Genomic DNA, 20,038 nt, shown 5'->3' with positions numbered 1-20,038 from the left:
TTAGTAATAGATGGGTGGGGTCCTGGGTGCTAAAAGAAAGCAGTTTGAACAAGCCATGAGGAGCAAGCCCGTAAGAAGCATTCTTCCATGCTCTCTGCATCAGGTCCTGCCTCCAGATTCCTGCCCTGTTTCACTTCCTGCCTTGGCTTCCCTCAATGGAATGTAAGAGAAATAAACCCTTTTATTCCCAAGCTGCTTTAGGTCATAGTGTTTCCTCATAGCAGTAGTAACCCTAAGACACAATTTTAAAAAACTTAAGAAAGTAGAAACCTGGTAATTTCCCCCACGATAATGCAGAAATTTAATGAGATCGGAGTGATGCTGTACATGGGTCTTTGGAGGCCTCATGAGTTATAAATCTCTTCTGAAACCCATTTGATATTTTAGAGTTTCCAAGGACATTCTGGAAGGAAGGATGAAGAGGGGCTGGAGGTCCTGGGTGAACAGTATGTGGTGATGTTGTCAGATTTGTGTTTGTTTGAACACTTTGATTTACTTGCAGTAAATCAATAAAACATTCCAAGGAGAGCTGAATCATTAATACATACGAATTTCATATAAGAGCCTAGGCATTCAATTAGTATATAGTCCTTGAGCTGGAGAGATGGCCCAGCGGTGAAGTACACTTACAGCTCTTGTAGAAGACCTAAGTTCAGTTCCCAGTTCCCACATAGGACGGTTCAAAACCAAGTGAAGCCTAACTCCAGGGTATCTGATGCTTTCTCCTGCCTTCCACAGGCAATGCCACTTACATGCACACAACATACTTTAATAAGAATTAAGTAAAACATAAGTGAATGATTTTATCAATTAAGTTGGGTCTTGACTGTGAGGGAAATTTTTTTCTTATACAGTTCAATGCCCAGCAACATATTTTCAGATTGGTAGAATGTTTAATGTGAAATTTGAAACCATAGAAAGAGATTGAGAAAATGCGTGAGCATTGGGGATGTTGGGATAGGCCAATAGGTGAAGGTGTTTGCTGCCAAAACTGAAGACCGGAGTTCTGTCTATTGAATGTGTATCTATAGAACACACAAGCTATAGTGGAAAAGCTACCTTAAATGCCCTTCCTTGATTGAGGACTAACTTATTTGCCATCATGGAGCCCTGATTTAGTAGCCAATGGAAGCAGAAGCAGATACCCACAGCTAAATACTGAGCTGAACTGGAATCCAGATGCAGAGAGAAAGGAAAAGACCAGGCTACAGAAACCCACAGAGGCAGCTGACCTGAACAAGGAGGAGCTCATGGACCCCCAGACTGATAGCTGGGAAGCTATCAGCACAGGACCTACTCAGATGCCCTGAACATGGGTCTCATTTAGAACTCAGATGCCCTGAACATGGGTCTCATTTAGAAGGCCTGGGAAGTCTAAGGGACCTCTGACAGTGGAACCAGGATGTATCCCTGGTACACGAAAGGACTTTGGGAGCACATTCCTCATGGAGGGATACTCCCTTAACCTAGAGGCAGGAGGGAGGGCCCAGCCCCTACTCCAAATGACTTGACAGATTTTGTTGATCCCTCCTGGAAGGCATCACCCTTCCTGTGGAGTGGGGGTGGGGTGGGATGGGAGGGAGGGAGAGAAGGAGGGAGGAAGAGAGAGGAAACTGGGATCTATATGTAAAATAAGAAAAAAAAAAAAAGACAGAAGTTGAGAGAGATCCAACTCCTGCAAGTTGTCTTCTATTGTCCTTCCACATGTAAATGTAAAAATTAAAACCCCACACGAATACTTATCTGAAATCTTTGTATATAAATACTATCTGATAGTAGAGTATGAACGTAAGACACATGGGCTAGAGGCCTAATAGAGTGAACTACCTAGAATAGTAACACTCTTTGTACAAAGAGATCACTTACAAAGCCACATGCTATACCACAAACATGGGAAGAGGTAACTTTGTAATAGAAGTTTTTCATATTTGTATCATGCAATGAGTACTTACCAACCAATGACAAATGGGTAAATATGCGACAGAAAATATCTAAAATAATTGAGCAGGAAACTTTATCACAAACTGTCACCATGGCTAATGATATAAAGAAATTCAGCCTTGCAAGGCATCAAGAAAGTATAATTGAAAGGAACAATTTGCACAGATCCAGAACACAGAACATTCTAGATAAGTGTCACCTCCTCGTAGCAGGATAAGGAGGAGTATTCAGTGAGTGTCCCCATCTGTCTTAACTGTGTGACTCTGCCATCTCTGAGCCTTCTCGATTGCCCGTCCTTCCTTATAGTGCTGTGGGTTGCAGGTTGTCCCACCATCTCTCTCCAGGTGATGCATTTCTTTTACATGACAAAAGTATCTCGAATAGTTGTGGAGGGGCATTTTTGTTGCTGGGAGAATAAGTGGACACATTCCAGTGGTACTGGATCTAATGAATGCTAGGCAAGTGCTCTACCATTGGCCACACCTCTAGCCCATCACTTGGAGACTCTAGAAAGGTGTTTTACCACCAAGTTATGCCCCAAGCCCCTTACTGGTATATTTTTTGGCAAGAGCTCAACCACAAAGACATGTCCCAGTCCATCACTTGGGAGCTCTGGGCAAGTGCTATACCACTGGGCCACTATATCTCCTGCTCTGAATCTATATACTCCTAAAGTTCAACTTTGCAATAAAGCAAATTCATAATGTAAAGCAAGGTGTTAACAAATAGCCCATTTCTTTCTATAGGCTATTTTCATTCCTATATTAAACCTAATGAAAGTTACTGAATGCTTCTTTAGAGCTTTGTCCTCAAAATATTCATTGCAGTATTAATTATAAGAGTTACTATAAACTTCAGTAATTGGGACAGCTAAAGGATGGATGAAGCACGTGACAGAAATTACATGACAATCAAACAGTGCGAAAAAGAAACAAAACAAAACAAAACAAAACCTAATTTACTGCCATGAACCCAGTCCCAAGATATGCTGGCTAGTTTTTTGTCAACATGACTCAAGCTACAGTCATTTTAGAAGAGGTCTGAGACAGTGTCTTCCCTCATTGGCCCATGGGCAAGCCTGTGGTACATTTTCTTAATTGATGACAATATGGGAGGGCCCATCTCACAGCAGGCAGTGTCATCTCTGAGCAGGTGGTCCTGAGTGCCCTAAGAAAGCAGGTATAGCAAGCCAAGAGGAGCAAGTCAGTAAGCAGCCCCCAGCTCCTGCCTCATGGTTCATGCCTTGAGTTCTTGCCATGGTTTCCTGCAATGATGGACTATGATGTGGAACTTGGAGCTGAAATAAGCCTTTTCCTCCCCAAGTTGTTTATGGTCACTGTGTTTCATCACAGCAATAGAAACCCTAACTAAGACAAAGGGTGGATGACAAAACAAACACTGTAGTTAAACTTTGCATACCTATATAGTAGTGCATGTGCACACATGCGCGTGCGCGCGCAGACACACACACTCACACACAGAAGAATATAAACACAATTAAAAGTTGTCAGTATTTAATTGTGAAAGAGTATCATGGAGTTTACATTTGTGTGTAAGTGTGTTTACATGCTTGAATGTACTGTACAACATTTTCTATGAGGAGCATATTGTCGTTTTGCAAAAAGATAGAAACCCCTCCTGGAAAACGTTCCTCCTAATTTATTTTTTAGAGGCAAAGTCCTGGGAATTTGGTTTTTGAGATTTGGGGAAAGTATTCAGGACTTGCCTTGTAACCTCCCCACCCTGATAATCCTTAATTAACAGTTGTGATGGAGAACAGCTCACTAGGCAGCTGGCAGGTGCTGAAGAGGACCAGGATGCTTAATCAGTGTGGGACACATGATGTGCATGGTGGTGGAGGAGCCTGATGCATCCCTCTTCACTGAGATCATGTCGATAGTGGGATTGGTGTTTTACTGTACATGCACACAGCTCTTGAGCAGCAGTTGCTTGGCTGATTAAGACAGAACAGGAACAAGACCCACAGGCTGGCATTGTAGTCTCCCTGGGAAGTATCATCTCCTGGCTCCCTGGGCTGTAGGAGTCTCCACTGGGCCGAAAGTCCATGTTACCTTACCTGACACCTAATTGAGCAACTTCTGGGTGAGAGGCATGGAGCCACCTGCATCCCTTTCTGCAGGTGTGTGTTGATGGTCAGGTAGATGATGAAGATGCTTGGAGGTGCAGTGTGAGGAAGTGGGTCTCCTTTCAGAACTTCAGAATGGACCCTGTGCATTTTAAAGAATCGGAGGCAGGGGGAACCTAAAGCTTGGGCATTTGCCTCTTCTGCTCCCTCCCTGTTAGCTCAGTCAACAAGTAGATCATAGTCATGCCCCTCATCTCTGATAAGATGATAAGATGACTTCTGAGCAAAGCTGGCCCCACTTTGTACCAGTCTCTTCTCTCTAGAGGACACCAGAATGTGTCCCTATAAAACTCATCTTGGTCATGGTATCTGGTACACTTCAGTGTCTTTCTGTGACCCCCTAAGATGGAAAGTCCACCATGGCCCATCCAGAGTTGTCCCTTCTGCAGTGCTGTTATTTCTCCCATCATCTCACCCTCCACGCTAACAATGGTCATTAACTTCCTGTGTGTGCGCATGCCTGTGTGTGTGTGTGTGCGTGCGCGCGCGTCGCGCGCGTGTGTGTGTGTGTGTGTGTGTGTGCACCCAGTGCCTGAGGTGGCCAGAAGAGGGTGTCAGATCCCTGGGAATGGGAGTTACAGATGGCTGTGAGCCGCCAACCATTTTGGTGCTGGGAATTGAACCTGGGTCCTCTCAAAGAGTAGTCAGTGTTCTTAACCACTGAGCCATCTCTCCAGGCCTCCTTAGCTTCTTAAGACTAACTCACTTGGGTCCTCTTACTGCATGTTATAGCCCCCAAAGTTTTGTCTTGTAGTTTCTCATTTGGTAGCTTTTTTTCTCTTAATGGAGTCTGAGTCCTCAAATGGAGCGTCTGTCTCCATCAGTGTCTAGCAGAGTTGATGCTTGTGGCGGTTCGTGGCTGAGTGTCCATCTGAAGGCTTATGTGTTCAAGGCATGGTTCCCAGCAGTGGGACTCCATTGACAGGTGATTGGGTAATCAATGGATTCGCTGGATAATGACTAATAAGTTCAGATTGAGTGGACCACTATGAACCGTGGTCTGGATGGAGGAAGGGGGTCATTGGGGGACGTGCCTTTAAAGGTTCCTTCTAGCAAAATCTCTGTCTTTCTGTCTCTCCTCCCTCTCCATTTCTCCGTGTTTCTCTCCTCCTTGCTCCCCTCTTAAGTGGGCTGACCATGGGCTGCACTATCTGAAACTGTGGACCCAAACAGATCATGAAGTATCTTTCCGATACTTTGTTTTCACTAGCACGTGGCCTATCACAGACGCTCAATTTACGGAGCCAGTGATCGAATGAATGACCACACTTAGAGTGAGGAGGACACAGCCCCTTTACTAGGAAACAAATACACAGCATGCAACCAAGGGGTGGTTTTGCAGGCAGCAGAGATGTGCATAGATGATTGGTTCCTTCTTCCAGCCAGCAGGAGATTCCCGAGCCTGAGAACTCAGTGAGTAGGTCCAGCAGGGCTGGGAGCAGAGACTGCTCTGTGAGCTGGAAGCCTTGTGCTGCAAACCCGACTCCGCAGTGGTGAGCCCTGAAGTGTTGTGGAATACATGTCTCACTGCCACATCAGCCTGAACTGGTATTTGCATAACACCTACTATGCGCTGGCATAGGATACCTTGAAGGCTTTGGAAACTACAGCCTTGCATCCCCTGGATCCAACCCTTTGTACAGCGTTTAATGGTCTCCTGACAGCCAGGCCTGAAGATGCAGCTGAACCTGGCCAGCAGGGGCGGGAGGCTGGCCCTGCCACCAGCAGCACCATATGCCGGCGCCTTCCTCTATTCCAGTCATGTCCCTGGGCTGCCCAGCTGTCAATGCTATAATTACGCAGCCACGGCCTCGGGAAGTGTGTGGTTGTGGAGACCCTCCGGTCTCCTTAGAACTTTACAACTGTTGTTACAGCTTATCAGGACACAGCCTGCCTTCTGTTGGTCTCTTGAAAACTGCTGTAATTTCCATCCATCACATGGGCAAGCCAGCTGCTGCAGGGGCGGCAGCCAGGAGAGGGCCCCTTGCACTCCCCCCCCCCCCCACATGCTGGCCCTGACCTTGGGGAAGCCAGCAGCTTACACCACCGGCCTGTCTTGGAATGACCCAGGCCAGCTCTTTGCTCTGGATCAGGTGTGACTGCTTTCTGTTTGTGATGAAGCTCTGACCTGTTCCTATCCGACCTGGGGCCTTGAACTTTGCAAATCAAAAGGTCCACACATGACACAACCCTCTGCTATGACAAGTTTTATTTAGATTTTTAAGTGCTCTTTGTCGGGCTGGAGAGATGGCTCAGCGGTTAAAGGCTAGGCTCACAACCAAAAATATAAAGTGTTCTCTGCTCCAGGGCTGGAAAGATGGCTCAGAAATGAAGGGCGCCGGCTGCTCTTGCAAAGAACCTGGGTTTGATTCTCAGCACCCACACGCAGGCTCACAACCATTTGTGACTCCAGTCTCAGGGGATCCCACGTCCTTTTCCAGCCTTGTGGGCATGGTGCACAGACATAGATGTGGGCAAAATACCCTTACATAGAAAGTAAATAATAAAATATTATTTGTCCTAATGGAAAAGGCAGATGTAGTAAGCATCTGATGGAAATAAATAATGAGCATTGGCTACTTATGGTGCTCTAATAATTGTAATGTGACAATTATATCAAAATAGTACTGTGAGCTAAGCACCTGATTTCCATTGGGTGGGTAAGAAACCCAACTCTGAGAGGTCAGTGTCTCACCGCTAGCTAGAAGCATGAGAGAGAGTTTGCTGGGATTTCAAACTAGCCAAGGCATCTTTTTAGGCCCTTATATTTGCCTCATTTCAGAAAATCTTGAAAATGGAAAGACAGAAAAACAATTGCCAAGAATTTCCCTTTCTGGAGACCACACATGGCCACCTCGTGTCTATTCATTGTGTTCCTACTCCCACACTTTCCATAATTATGATTAGATCAGCAATCAATTTCGCCTTGTGCTTTTATAGTGGATATTTTCCTGTGTACGTCTTCCATATCAGAGGGTGTATTGCCATTTATAGCTCCTCCTTTGTTGCTAATTGGGTTGTAGCCATGTATTTTGGAGTGAAGCTAAAAATGGGGCTAACAAATTGTGACATTGTGAGGGGAGGAGATAGAGAGAGGGAGAGGGGGAGAGAGAGAGAGAGGAAGGAAGAGAGAGAGAGAGGAAGGGAGAGAGAGCAGGCTCTCATTGAAGCTTGTACTTGCAGTATTGAGTGTGTTCTTGGAGCAGCCCTGTGGGTAAGTGGGGGCACCTTTCAGTGGTAGTGCACACCCATCTTGCAGATAAAGAAAAGTTAGAAACATAAACAAATCAGGTGGAGCACACTGCTGACCCGTAACAACACCAGAGTGCAAGCCAGTACCATTTTGACACAGCACGTACTCTTGACCCTTGGTTTGTATTTTGACTCTCAAGAGTCCCCTAGTTTATTTTAGTTTTAATAATTTGGGGACTGTACTTCTGTAGGGTGGATTTGCAGCTCAGAGGGGTGAAAGGCTTTAAGATGAGTTGGAGGGATGTATATATTGCCATTCCTTTTGCGTTTCCCTCCTGCCAGCACCGAGTGATCACTGTCACCAGCCCCCAGTTCTTAATGGCTTGTGACAGCCCACATCCCTTCTTGCTCATGTTCCCTGTCTGTCCTGCATCAGCCAGGCTCTGCTCCCGGTGTCCTCACTCTGGGACCACTGAGTGAGTAGTGCCATCTGGAACGCTGCTTGGCCACTTACAGATGGAAGGAAGGATTCTCTGGGTGTCTCTAACGGGCAGCCAAGTGATGGAGCTTAGAAGCCAGAAATTACACTTCTGTTCAGAGTTCATTGGCTGGAAAGAGTCATGTAGCCCCACCCCCACTCTGGGACTGGAAATAGTGTCTTCTCTGCGTCCTTCAGGGACAGAGCTAGACCTGATGGCATCCTCCTAAGGGCTGCTCGCTCGGTAGCGGAAACGAGTAAGGCAGAGAGTGATGCTTCCTTTAGGGCAAGTTTGGGGCTTTGTATCTTTGTCCCTGTCACACCTCCTCTTTTGTAACCTGTCTGCCCTGTTCTTAGACCATTATCTGTGACATCTTAGTGCTTTTCACAAATGGCTTCCTGATGTGTCCCCAAAGGGGCTTTCAATGAGTGAAAACACCTGGTGTCTCAAAAACCCAATTTCTCTCACACATTTTTAAACCTACATATGTGAATTGTCTTTGTAATATTCTTCTGTTGCCCCAGAGAAGCGGCCCAGAGTTTTGGTTAACACTGGGCCGAGTTAATGATGTAATGTTCTGTCTTGTAGTTAACAGACGGAGTCTGCATGGAGTCTACAAGGATCTGAAGGGCTTTGACACCTGGACTTCAAAATTCTTGTATCCTGGGCTGCTTTCTGGCCCTGTCTATTCTTAACTCCATTTTCTCCTGAATCCAGAGCTCAGACAGGATCTGGTGCTTTGGCCACAGTTAAGACGCAGAAACTACTACCTCTCCAGCCTGTTTTACTTAGTCAGTCCGTTACTTTCCTATTGGTCTGACAAACAACAACAACAATAACAAAAACCTAACAAAAACAACCAGTGGGTGGGAGGATTCTCCTCAGGTCACAGTGTCAGAGGGTTTCAGTCCATCATGGCAGGAGCCATTCACATCAAGGCTGGCCAGGAAACAGAGAGTGAGGCCAGCCAGGGACAGACTATACCTTTCTAAGGCCAGGGCTAGCTATTACTTCTGCCACCCAGGCTCACCTCTTGAAGGCTCCACAAGCTCACAGACAAGCAGGACTGCTCCAAGCAGAAGCTATTTCAGCTGCAAACTACAGTTCAGGGATGACCAGGAAACGTGCCATTCTAACGACATCCTTATTTCCCTTGTAGCCCTCACAGTGGCTAGGCTTGCTCAATGGAGTCAGACATCGTACTTACACATGATGGTATTTGGGATGGGCCACAAAAACAGTTAATGTTTTTTTGTTGTTGTTGTTATTAATTGTAGTCACAGGTACTCCTCAATAGTTTGCATAGTAACCCTTTTATAGTTCTTAATTAGCTTTCATGTGAATTGGGAAAGCATTTCCCCAGCACATCAAACATGAGCATTGGAGGAATATCATTGCTTAGGATATACATACCAGTGAAAAGTGAGTATCTGTCTGTCTGCCTGCCTATCTGATACTGTGGAGTGCTCAGCTCTAAATGAGACATCCATACCACAACTCCTGCCCACAGGGTTCAAGGAGCATCCAGGAAGAGGTGACAGAAAGAACGTGAGGGTCGCAGGTGGTAGGCGTCTACAGGACTTGCTGGCACAGCAGGGCTACTGCACACATGGATTCATGGCTGCAGTGACTGTGTACAGAACAAGCCAGTCCGAACTCTAGCATGGAAGGGGAGGGGTTCATGAACTCCCACCTCTAGATGAATAGCTATTGGCAATTGATGGCTGCTGGGGAGAGAAAGTTTCGTTCGTAAATATGGGCCCCAAGAGGCTACTCAAGCTCCAGCAGATGGTCCTAGACCTACACACATATAGGCAGTGCTAAGTAGACTCAATGGGTTGGTAAAACGAGAAATGAGCACAGGAAATTGGGAGGGAAAAGTGGTTGGGGGGATATGAGAGGAGCTAGAGGGGAAGGAATGGGGGTGGATTTGACCAAAACATTATATGCATGTGAAAAATTATCAAATAGAAATAAAAAGAAAATAATTTTGCAGTATCTTATGGTTGACTGTAGTCACACACCTTGCTACTAAATAACCAGAAGTTATGCCATCTTACTATAACCTTGATCCACAGGATCACGTTTTGGTTGCTCCTCTTGCTCGATAACCCCGGCCTCTGAACTGTTTGCCTGTCAATTGATAAGAGTAACTTTTTAGTATTCCCATGTGAATGACACCAGACAATGCTTGTCTTTCTGCACCTCCCTCATTTCATTTAACTACATGCCCTTCAGGATAACCCATGCTGCTGCTGATGGCATGATCACATTCATTCCTACAGCTGAGTCCTATAGTGTGTTGTGTTGGTTAGTATTTCTGTACAACCGACAAGCTGGAGTCATCTGGGAAGAGGGAGCCTCAGCAGAGAAGGTGCCTCTATCACATTGTCTGTAGGAAAGCTTGTAGGGTGTTTACTTGATGCGGGAGAGTCCAGATCCCTGCAGGTGCTGCCACTCCTGGGCAGGTGGTCCTGAAGAGCAGGCTGAACCGACCATGGCGAGCAAGCCAGTAAGCAGCATTCCTCTATAGCTTCTACTTTAACTCCTGCCTCCAGGTTCCTTCATTGAGTTCCTGCCCTGACTTTCCTTGAAGATAGACACAAGCCAAAACCAAAACCCCTTTCCATAAGTTGCTTTTGCTATGGTCTTTATCACAGCAATAGGAAGCAAATTAGGACACCTGTGTAGGTGCACGGACATACATCTCCTTCAACTCATCTAGCAACACATCATGTGGTACCTCACAGATATGCACAATTGTTTTGGATTATAAAATAAAATCAAAACATAGATTTCACCAAGATAATAAGGTAGTACATAAAGAATAAAAGCTTGGGGACTGTGGAGTGTAAATTAACTTGCCCCAATATGGTTTTGTAGTACCCTCCCCCACAGACAGCATATTTCATGAAGACCATATAAATAATTGCAACAGCTCCAGATTCCTTTGCCATAATGCTTTCTTCTCTGTTCTCAGCAGTGGAGGGAATTCTTCATTGTACTTATTTGATTATTTGATTTTATTCCCATTATGCAGAGACTAGACAACAAATGATACAGCTACCTCTCCCAGGTCTTGACAGTTAACACAATTTTTTCTTTTCAGGTTCCCCTAAAGATGCTATCACCCCCAGACAGCAGGAAGTAAATTCTCAAGAGGTGGGGTGGGGGTTTTTAGTCATTCAATGGGTTATGAATATTTGTCATTGTTTAGGGTGGTTGATTACAAGTTATTTACTATTGGTAATGGTCAGGAAAAAAGCTGAACAAAGGAAAATGGACTCAGAATTATTGATTTGAAGAAAAAAATGGGGATATAGATATGATAGGATATAAGGCTGATTATTGAATTTCTTCTAGAATAGGGGGATATAGAAATAGGGAAAAGGGTAGATTATTGAATCTTCTTTTAAAACAAAAGAGCGATTACTAATTTAAATATTTTACATTGGCTTGGAGTTTTTGTATATTGATACAAAGTTGAGATTAAAAGAAATGAAGTTTAGTAATTAGTGGCCTATTACTATCAAATTTGTAATCATATTACATATGTTTTCAGGGTCAATCCGATATATTTTAGATAGACAGGTCATCTTCCAACACTCCAGAGATCTACAGAATATGTATTTTAGGATATTTTAATAACATAGTTTCTTTTCTTTTTTTATGACAATGAGACGTGTCTGTTCCTGGCAGCAACAATTTACTTCAGAGAAGATGATGGGTGCTGAAGAAACTCTACATGGAGTTTACTTTCTTTGTGGCAAAGGCTGGCCACTAGGTAAGAAAGTACTCTTGCCTCGATTGCTGACAGTTTGCTGTCCAAATTGGACAAGCAGGAACAAAAGAAAGGCCTTTCGAACTTTTCTGCTTCACAGAAAATCTGTCAGATGTGCTAGGCCTGTAGGCCGAAGATGGATGTCCTAAAGAGCCTGGTATTGGCACAAAAATAGACAAGTAGACCAATGGAATCAAATCGAAAATCTTGATATTAACCCATACACCTACAAACACCTGATTTTTGACAAAACAGCTAAAAGTATAGAGTGGAAGGAGGAAAGCTTCTTCAACAAATGGTGCTGGCACAACTGGATGCTGGAGTGTAGAAGACTGCAGATAGACCCGTGTCTATTGCCACACACAAAACTCAAGTCCAAATGGATCAAAGACCTCAACATAAATCCAGCTACACTGAACCTCTTAGAAGAGAAATTGGGAGGTACCCTTGAACAAATTGGTGCAGGAGACTGCTTCCTGAACAAAACTCCAGTAGCACAGACAGTGAAATGGACAATTAATAAATGGGACCTCCTGAAACCGAGAAGCATCTGTAAGGCAAAGGACACAGTCAACAAGACAACATGGCAGTCCACAGACTGGGAAAAGATCTTTACCAACCCCACATCTGACAGAAAGCTGATCTCCAAAATAAACAAAGAACTCAAGAAGTTAGTTTCCAAAAAGTGAGGTACAGAACTAAATAGAGAATTCTCAAAAGAGGAATCTAAAATGACTGGAAAACACTTAAGAAAGTGCTCAACATCCTTAGCCATCAGGGAAATGCATATCAAAACAACTCTGAGATTCCATCTTACTCCTATCAGAATGGCTAAAATAAAAAACATCAAAGACAGTTTATGCCAGAGAGGATGTGGAAAAAGGGGGACATTCCTCCATTGCTGGTGGGAATGCAAACTTGTAAGCCATTTTGGAGATCAGTATGGTGGTTTCTCAGGAAAATAGGAATTAGTCTACCACAAAATCCCAGTTCCACTCTTAGGCATATACCCAAAAGATGCATATTCATGCAACAAGGACATCTGTTCAACTATGTTCATAGCAGCGTTATTTGTAATAGCCAGAATCTGGAATCAATCTAGATGCCCCTCAACTGAAGAATGGATAAAGAAAGTGTGGTAGTTTATACAATGGAGTACTACTCAGTGGAAAAAAAACTAAACTAAATTAAACTAAACAAAACAGAAAAACAAAAACAAACAACAAAACCAAAAGCCAAAAAACAAACAAACAAAAAACCCCCCAAAAACAATGGAATCTTGAAATTCAAAGGCAAATGGATAGAACTTGAAGAAACTATCCTGAGTGAGGTAACCCAGTCACAAAAAGATAAACATGGTATGTACTCACTCTTATTGATATAATTTTTACACATAGAGCAAAGGACCTACAATCCACACCACCAGAGAAGGTAGGAAACAAGGAGGACCCTAAGAGAGACAATAAATGGTCCCCTGGAGAAGGGGAAAGGGACAAGACCTCCTGAGAAAATTTGGAGCAGGGGGTGGAGGGGAGAGGAAGTCAGGAGAAAGAGAAGGGGAGAAGAGGAGGGGAGAGGAGGACATGAGGGAGCAGCAAGATTGAGTCAGGGAAGAATAGAGGAGAGCAAGAAAGGAGATACAGTAATAGAGGGAGCCATTGTAGGTTTAAAGAGAAATCTGGCAGTAGGGAAATGTCCAGAAGCCTACAAGGATGACCCCAACTAAAAATCTAAGCAATAGTGGAGAGGCTACCTTAAATACCCTTCCCTGATAATGAGATTGACCTTACATGACCTCCTAGAGCCTTCATCCATAGCCGATGGAAGCAGAAGCAGACACTCATAGCTAAACACTGAGCGGAACTCCTGGAATCCAGTTGCATAGAGGGAGGAGTGATGAGCAAAGAGGCTAAGACCAGGCTGGAGAAACCCACAGAAACAGCTGACCTGAACAAGGGGGAGCTCATGGACCCCAGACTGATGGCTGGAGAACCAGAACCAACATAGGACTGACCCAGACCCCCTGAATGTGAGTGTTAATTAGGAGGACTGGGCAGTCTATAGGGCCTCTAGTAATAGATCAGTTTTTATCCCTAGTATACAAATTGTCTTTGGGAGCACATTCTACATAGAGGATTACTCTCACAGCCTAGATACACTGGGGAGGGCCTAGGCCTTGCTCCAAAGGATATGACAGACTTTGAAGATCCTCCAGTGACAACCTCATCCTCCCTGGAGAGCATAAAGGGGATGGGATACAGGTTGGTGGGGAGCAGGGGAGGAGGGGAGGAAGAGGGAGCTGGGATTGACATGTAAAACAAGCTTGTTTCTAATTTAAATTAAAAAAAGGAAAAGGCCAGTATGCTGATTAAATACCTGGAGACAATGGTATGAGCAGCTGGGGATGGGGTAAGATGAGGCAGAGAGAGGTAGAAAAGACTGAGCACAGAGAAGGGGGCTCCACCAGGGCAAGGCAGCCTGGACAATGACTGGAGAATGGTGCCTGGGTAGTCATCTTCTCACCAGACGAAAGCAAGGTCCCATCCTCCCTGGGATGGCAAGATTGTAGATCATGCGGGATGTCAGCGTGGTCTGTGAGTATCTGGCGAGGAGCAGACTCACTGGGCTAGCTGGACGATGCATGCCCGGAAGGTTCTGAGTTTGGATAATTGATTGAGCTCTGCAAGACAGCTCTGCACTTTGGCTTATGAGAAATTCACACACTACCATGTTCTCTCGGCTCAACTTGCATTCCCCGGCCTTAAGAAAATCTGCTCTTTTAATTAGTGTTTTGTGAGAATATATCTAGTGTAGAGATGCCATGAATAACAGAACTGGTTCAGATTACTGGGTTGAGGCTTCTAGGAGGAGCTTAAAATATGGACCTTTACTGCTAAAGACCTTCCCAGATCCCAGCTGTGCAAGGAGATGGGACCGTGCTCACAATGTGTGGTGACGCATAAGTATTAGCCTTAAATAACTGTGAATACCTTGTTTTCTAAAAGATTAGTGGCTCTTCCCCGTGTGATAAATTGTGTGAATTACAGTGCAGACCTGTCTTCCCACTGTATTATCCCACAGCCCTTTAAATAACGGAGTCCGAATTACACTGAGCAAGCCGTGGGCAACGCCTGGGCAAGCTTCAGGCAGAGGACTGTAATTTGGGTTCATCTTTCTCCTCTCTCTGCCTTTATTTCATCATGTGTGTAGTCTTCTCTGATTCATATTCTGTCTTTCTTGTTTCCTCCCTCCCCTAGCCCCTTTTAAACATGACTTGTCTACCCTCATGGGATAATAACGGCTGACTCGTACTGTTCTATCGGATGTCAGAGTTGGCATCCGGATCTCTGTGGTTATATCACTGACTTCTAAGGATCTTAAAGGGGGTGGGGTGTGCACATAACCATACCCATTATGCAGGTGAGTTTATTGAGATGCAGACACAGATGGTTGAGGAGTCCTGCCCAAGATCCCATTACCTGCTGAAAGGAGGAAGAATTCGGTTTTGTCTTGAGTCATGTTTGTGTAATATTCCAGTGCAGGGGTGGGTTGTGGTGGGGGTTAGAGGATTTAGGGTATGTTTGCATGTGTTGGCACAGGGATATCTGTGTCTCATTCCATCACCTGGGGTAGGGAATGTGACAGTTACTTCATTCTGCATGGATCTGGTCTCAGTGGCAGCCCCAGGGCGAAGGAAATGGAAGGCTTGCCAGGGACAGAGGGGTCATCACAATTAGCCTGCCGCCCTTGCCCTTTGGGGGATTGGATACCCTCTGTGCCTTGTTTCCATTAACTGTGATTTAGTGTGTGTGTGTGGGGGCGGGGGGGAAGAGGTGTCATGTGATAGAACCAAAGTAGGCCTGACTAGTTGGTGACCTGGAGGAACGTGGAGGACAGAGGAACCAGCTTGCTTGTCCCTAAAGAGATTCTGCACTCACCAGCCTGTCCTGCAACACCTTTTCCCCAGCAGAGACAACCTGAAGAGTAGTTTCCCTTCTTCCTCTCCTGTCCCCTCTTCCCCTCCACCCCTTCCCTCCCCTCTCTCTCCTTTGCCTTCCTCATTTATGCCCCCTTCTTTCTTTTATCTTTGCCCCTCTCTCCTTCTCCACCTGCCTGGTCCCAGAGGCGCGCCAGCCCCAAATAACACACAGAGACGCTGTATTAGATCTAAGGCTGTTGGCCTGTTACTAGCGTTACTTATTATTGGCCAGCTCTGTCTTAAATATTAACCCATTTCTATTAATCTAAATGTTTCCACGTGGTCTTGGCTTATTGGAGAGAGGATCCGGAGTTCTACCCTCTCAAGTCTCTACATGTTGACTCTCCCTCCTTTCTCACCCTGAAAACTCCTTGTCTCCTAGTCCCGCCTATCTTGCTTTCCGATTGGCCAACAGTGCTTTATTCATTAACCAATATGAGAAACATCTTTACAGTATGATATCTTCCATCATCTAAGAAGTAGGAAGGGGATTCAACATGTAGGACCAGGAGAGCAGAACTCTGGGCCCTCTCTCCAGTAAGATAAGGCCACGTGTAAATACTTAGATTAATAGAAATGGGTTAATATTTAAGACAGAGCTAGCCAATAAAAAGGCTAGTTACAGGCCAACAGCTTTATATCTAATACAGCGTCTCTGTGTGTTACTTGAGGCTGGTGTGGCTGTGGGACTGGGATGGCAGAGAAACCTGCTTGTAACACTCCCATTTCCCTCCTTCTGTCCCTGTCCCTTCTTCGCCCTTTTCCTCTCCCCTCTTTCTTTTCTCTTCCCCACACCTCTTTTCTCCTCCATTGTCCTCATCTTTCTGTTACAGCTCACTGTGTTAAAGAATACATTTAGAAAGAGCAAATCTCACAGATTTTAGGAGTGACAAATACGCACACTCATGTAGCCAAATTCTTCCTGTAGACTTTCTGAATAGAGGTCAGGTCCCTCTTTCACCCCTGGCCTGTCTAAACCGATCTGTGCAGACCTGCCAGAACGCAGCCAGGGGTCTGCATCTGCCTTTGGGTGACTTGCCTGTCACGACACAGACAGGAAGGGATTGGAATGTGTACATCACTGGTGTCTCTAGTTCCAGGGGAGGTTTTGAGGTTCTCCTGTGGTGTCCCACATATTTGTGCCTTCCCATCTTTATTTAGGGATAGCATCCCTTTCTCACTGTAACGCAACTGGAGAGCTGATGGGACTGGCTATTCTTAATTTTCGGTTATGGGAATAATGCTGCCATGAATACTTGTGTGCATGACCCCCTGTAAATAAAGCTTTGCTCCCTCCTCTTCCTTCTTTTTTCCTCCTCCCCACCTCTCCATCTTCCCCCTTCTCTTCCTTCTGTAAATATCCAGTGCCAAACAGCATGTGCTTATTTATTATAGGAGTCTTCTCATTCCAACAGCAGCACAGGTGCACGCTACCTGTTTTGTAGCCTTGTCTGAACTTAGGACTGTCTTCTCTGTTTTACCTATCACATCAGGCAGGAAATGGTATTTGTAATGGTTTTAATTTGCATTTTCCTGATAGCCAACGATGCGGAACATGTTCTTGGTGTACTTTCTAACCACATATATACTGTGTGTGTTTGTGTACGTGGTGGTGTCCATTCAAGTATTTTGCCCATTTTTTAGCTTGAGTTTTTTGGTTTCATTGTTTGTGTGTAGACATTCTTTATATATTACAGAAACAGATCCTTTGTCAGAAATATACACTATGACTATTTTCTCTCATGTTGTCTTGACTTTTCTTTCTTTGTGTGTGTATGTGTGTGTGTGTGTGGCTTTGTAACAGCCATTCCTAGGGGACAAAAGAATTTCAGGAGTGGCTGGAGTTTTTGGGTTGGTTTGGACTAGAATTGGGGCCTGATGTAAAGATGACTCAAAACTGACTCAGGCCAACACTGACTTTCCTTGTTAAAGAGGCCAGGATTGCCTTTTGGGCTATGGAGAGATACACTGCATGGGTACTCAGCAGTGACTCTCAGTCAAGTCTCATGCTTTCCACCAGATGTGAGTCCTGGGGTGGGGCTATGGGCTGTCCTAATCCCCTCTAACACTCTAGGGTTCTGTGCTTTGGCAGTATTCCTATAAACCTCCTCAACAAGAAGAGGAGCTTCAGAGGGACAGCGTGGAATCTGGGCATCACTGGCTGCTTTGGTCCGGTGCTCAGGTCCTTCTACTGCTAGGCACTGCCTTCCCTCTGCCTCAGTTGCCATGGCAACCCGGCACCATTCTCTCCCCAGGCTCTGTGCACTTGGCCTCTCCGACTGCCTTGCTCTTTGGACCCTTTGGCCTGATGTGGTTCAGCTTCACTCTTTGAGGGAGAAAGATGCTGAGAGAGGAGAACAATATACCGATGCCTCTGTCAGCTTTTTATGGCTGTGACAAAAGCAGCCGACAACACCTGAGTTGAAGGAAGAAGCATTTGTTCGGGCTCACAGTTTCAGATGGTTCAGTATGGTCACCTGGTCTCATTTGGGCAAGGCATGGTGGCTGCAGCACAACAGGGGCAACGAGAAATAGGGAGTGACACAGAAAAAGGCCAGGGGTAGGACATGCCCGAGACCTTGCCCTCTCAGCGACTCCCTTCCTCCAGTGAAGCCCCAACTCCGAACCTCCCCAAATAATGCCACAAGTGTAGGTCCAGGAGTCTGGGCCCAGGGTGATAGGGAAGCCAGGCTATGTTGCTTGTACCCTGATGTCAGCACAGAGCGACACCCTGGTCTCTCACTGCAAGGTAAGCTGTAAGGTCAGGAAGCCCACCCCTTTGTGAGCTGGTAACCAAGTAAGTCACTTAATGTACCTGTGCTATTCTTAGCTTCACAAAGGCCAGAGGTGTCAGGCTGAGCAAGAGGCACAACCAAGATGTCCTGTGTCCTCTGTGCCCTACTCCAATGCCTGTTTTAGTGGACCACCCAGGAGAGAAGTAAGCATGCCATCAAATTGCACAGGAATTCTGTAAGTTACTTACATGTGATTATATACAGAGAAATGGGAGTGGGGGGGGCTGTACAAGATAGGGTACTCAGAGAAATAATACCAGCGTGTTACTCTAAGCTGAATAAATACCTCAGGCGGGAGTGGAGTGTGCCTAGCACAAAAACCCCTTTTGGGATGTACTTAGAAACATTCTCCAGCCACAGAACACATTCAACAGGTCTGGGTGGAGATACCTTCTGACAGAGGAGAAACCAGAACAGAACTGAAAGTTACTAACCTGGGATGGAGTAGGATCCCTGGCCAAGAACGACAAAAAGAAACAGAAGCCAAGGCACCATCCATGCTTTCACTTTTGAACTGGAAAGAAACTAGAGGACGGAAGGGAGGAGCTGGGAAAGTAGACATCACAGCAGCAAGAGAATACCACAGCCACCACAGCACCCCAAAGAGAGTACCGGCCCAGGACACCTACCATCACATGGTTAATCTGAGAGCCAGGCCTCAGCTTTTCTGATGTTCTCGGTCAGTGCGTGCACATCTACACCTCCATCTTCACACGTCCTGCTCTCCCAGACCATCCATTTGTTCTCGGTCACAGAGGATGAAACACTCAATGCTTTGTCTGAGAAAACTCAATGTTTTCTCAGACCAGCAGAGGACAGAGCGGCTGCCCCTCCTCCATTCCCCATGGTCCATCCCTGCTCTAGCTTCCTCAATGCCTTCCTTTTCTTCTGCGCTCCGATTCCTCTGATGTGAAACTTTCTTCTGCCACTTCTCACACACAGGATGCTGAGACTTTGTTATGGACTTTCCCCATCAGGACTGCTGAGGTTTTCCTTCAGGCCGAAAAACGCTGTGCAGAATGTGCTCGAAACAGTTACGTCTCTAACTAGCATCATAAGGACATCACTGAAAGGCCCAGAGCCTGTGTCACAGGATGCTAGCAGAGTCAGGGAACACTGACCAACTAGACCTCTGTTCGTACCATCCAGAACCTCACTGGACCCTGATTTCCCACTCCCTACTGGCTGTCCAGGACTTAGGAACACATGCCTTAACCCCGAAAGATTAAAATATTTTTATGCCATCAGTAGATGCTGTTATTAAATGTTTCGGCAGCAAAATGAAATAAGAATAACCAGTATTTTGAAATTCTGAACATCTTATAATTAGACCGGCCTTTAAAAAGAGTATTCCAACTTAAGGCACATTGGAATGTAGCCCACAACACGGAGACAGCCTGACAAAGAAACATTATTCTTAGATTTACAATTAATTACCCTTATGTCTATACCTTGCATTCAATTTGCATATCTTAAAACTGCTGTAAATTTCCCAGGACTCCCTATTATTTAAGATCATTTCGCTCAGGAAAGTTTCTCCAGTAGTAACTTTCTGTTGATTATGGAGTTGCGAGGTCAGTAAATCTGGCTTGGCTTTGCTCCCCAACATTGTAATTTTTCTTTGTGTGTGTGTGGTTTTTTTCATTATTTGGCTCCTTGTTCCTTCTGCCCTCTCATTTATTATTCCCCAAAGAACCAACAGATAGAGAAGGCGGCTAGAAGATG

Source organism: Phodopus roborovskii, unplaced genomic scaffold, assembly GCF_943737965.1.
Source record: "Phodopus roborovskii unplaced genomic scaffold, PHOROB, whole genome shotgun sequence".
Taxonomy (NCBI): Eukaryota; Metazoa; Chordata; class Mammalia; order Rodentia; family Cricetidae; genus Phodopus; species Phodopus roborovskii.
Note: the sequence above shows the minus strand (reverse complement) of the source record.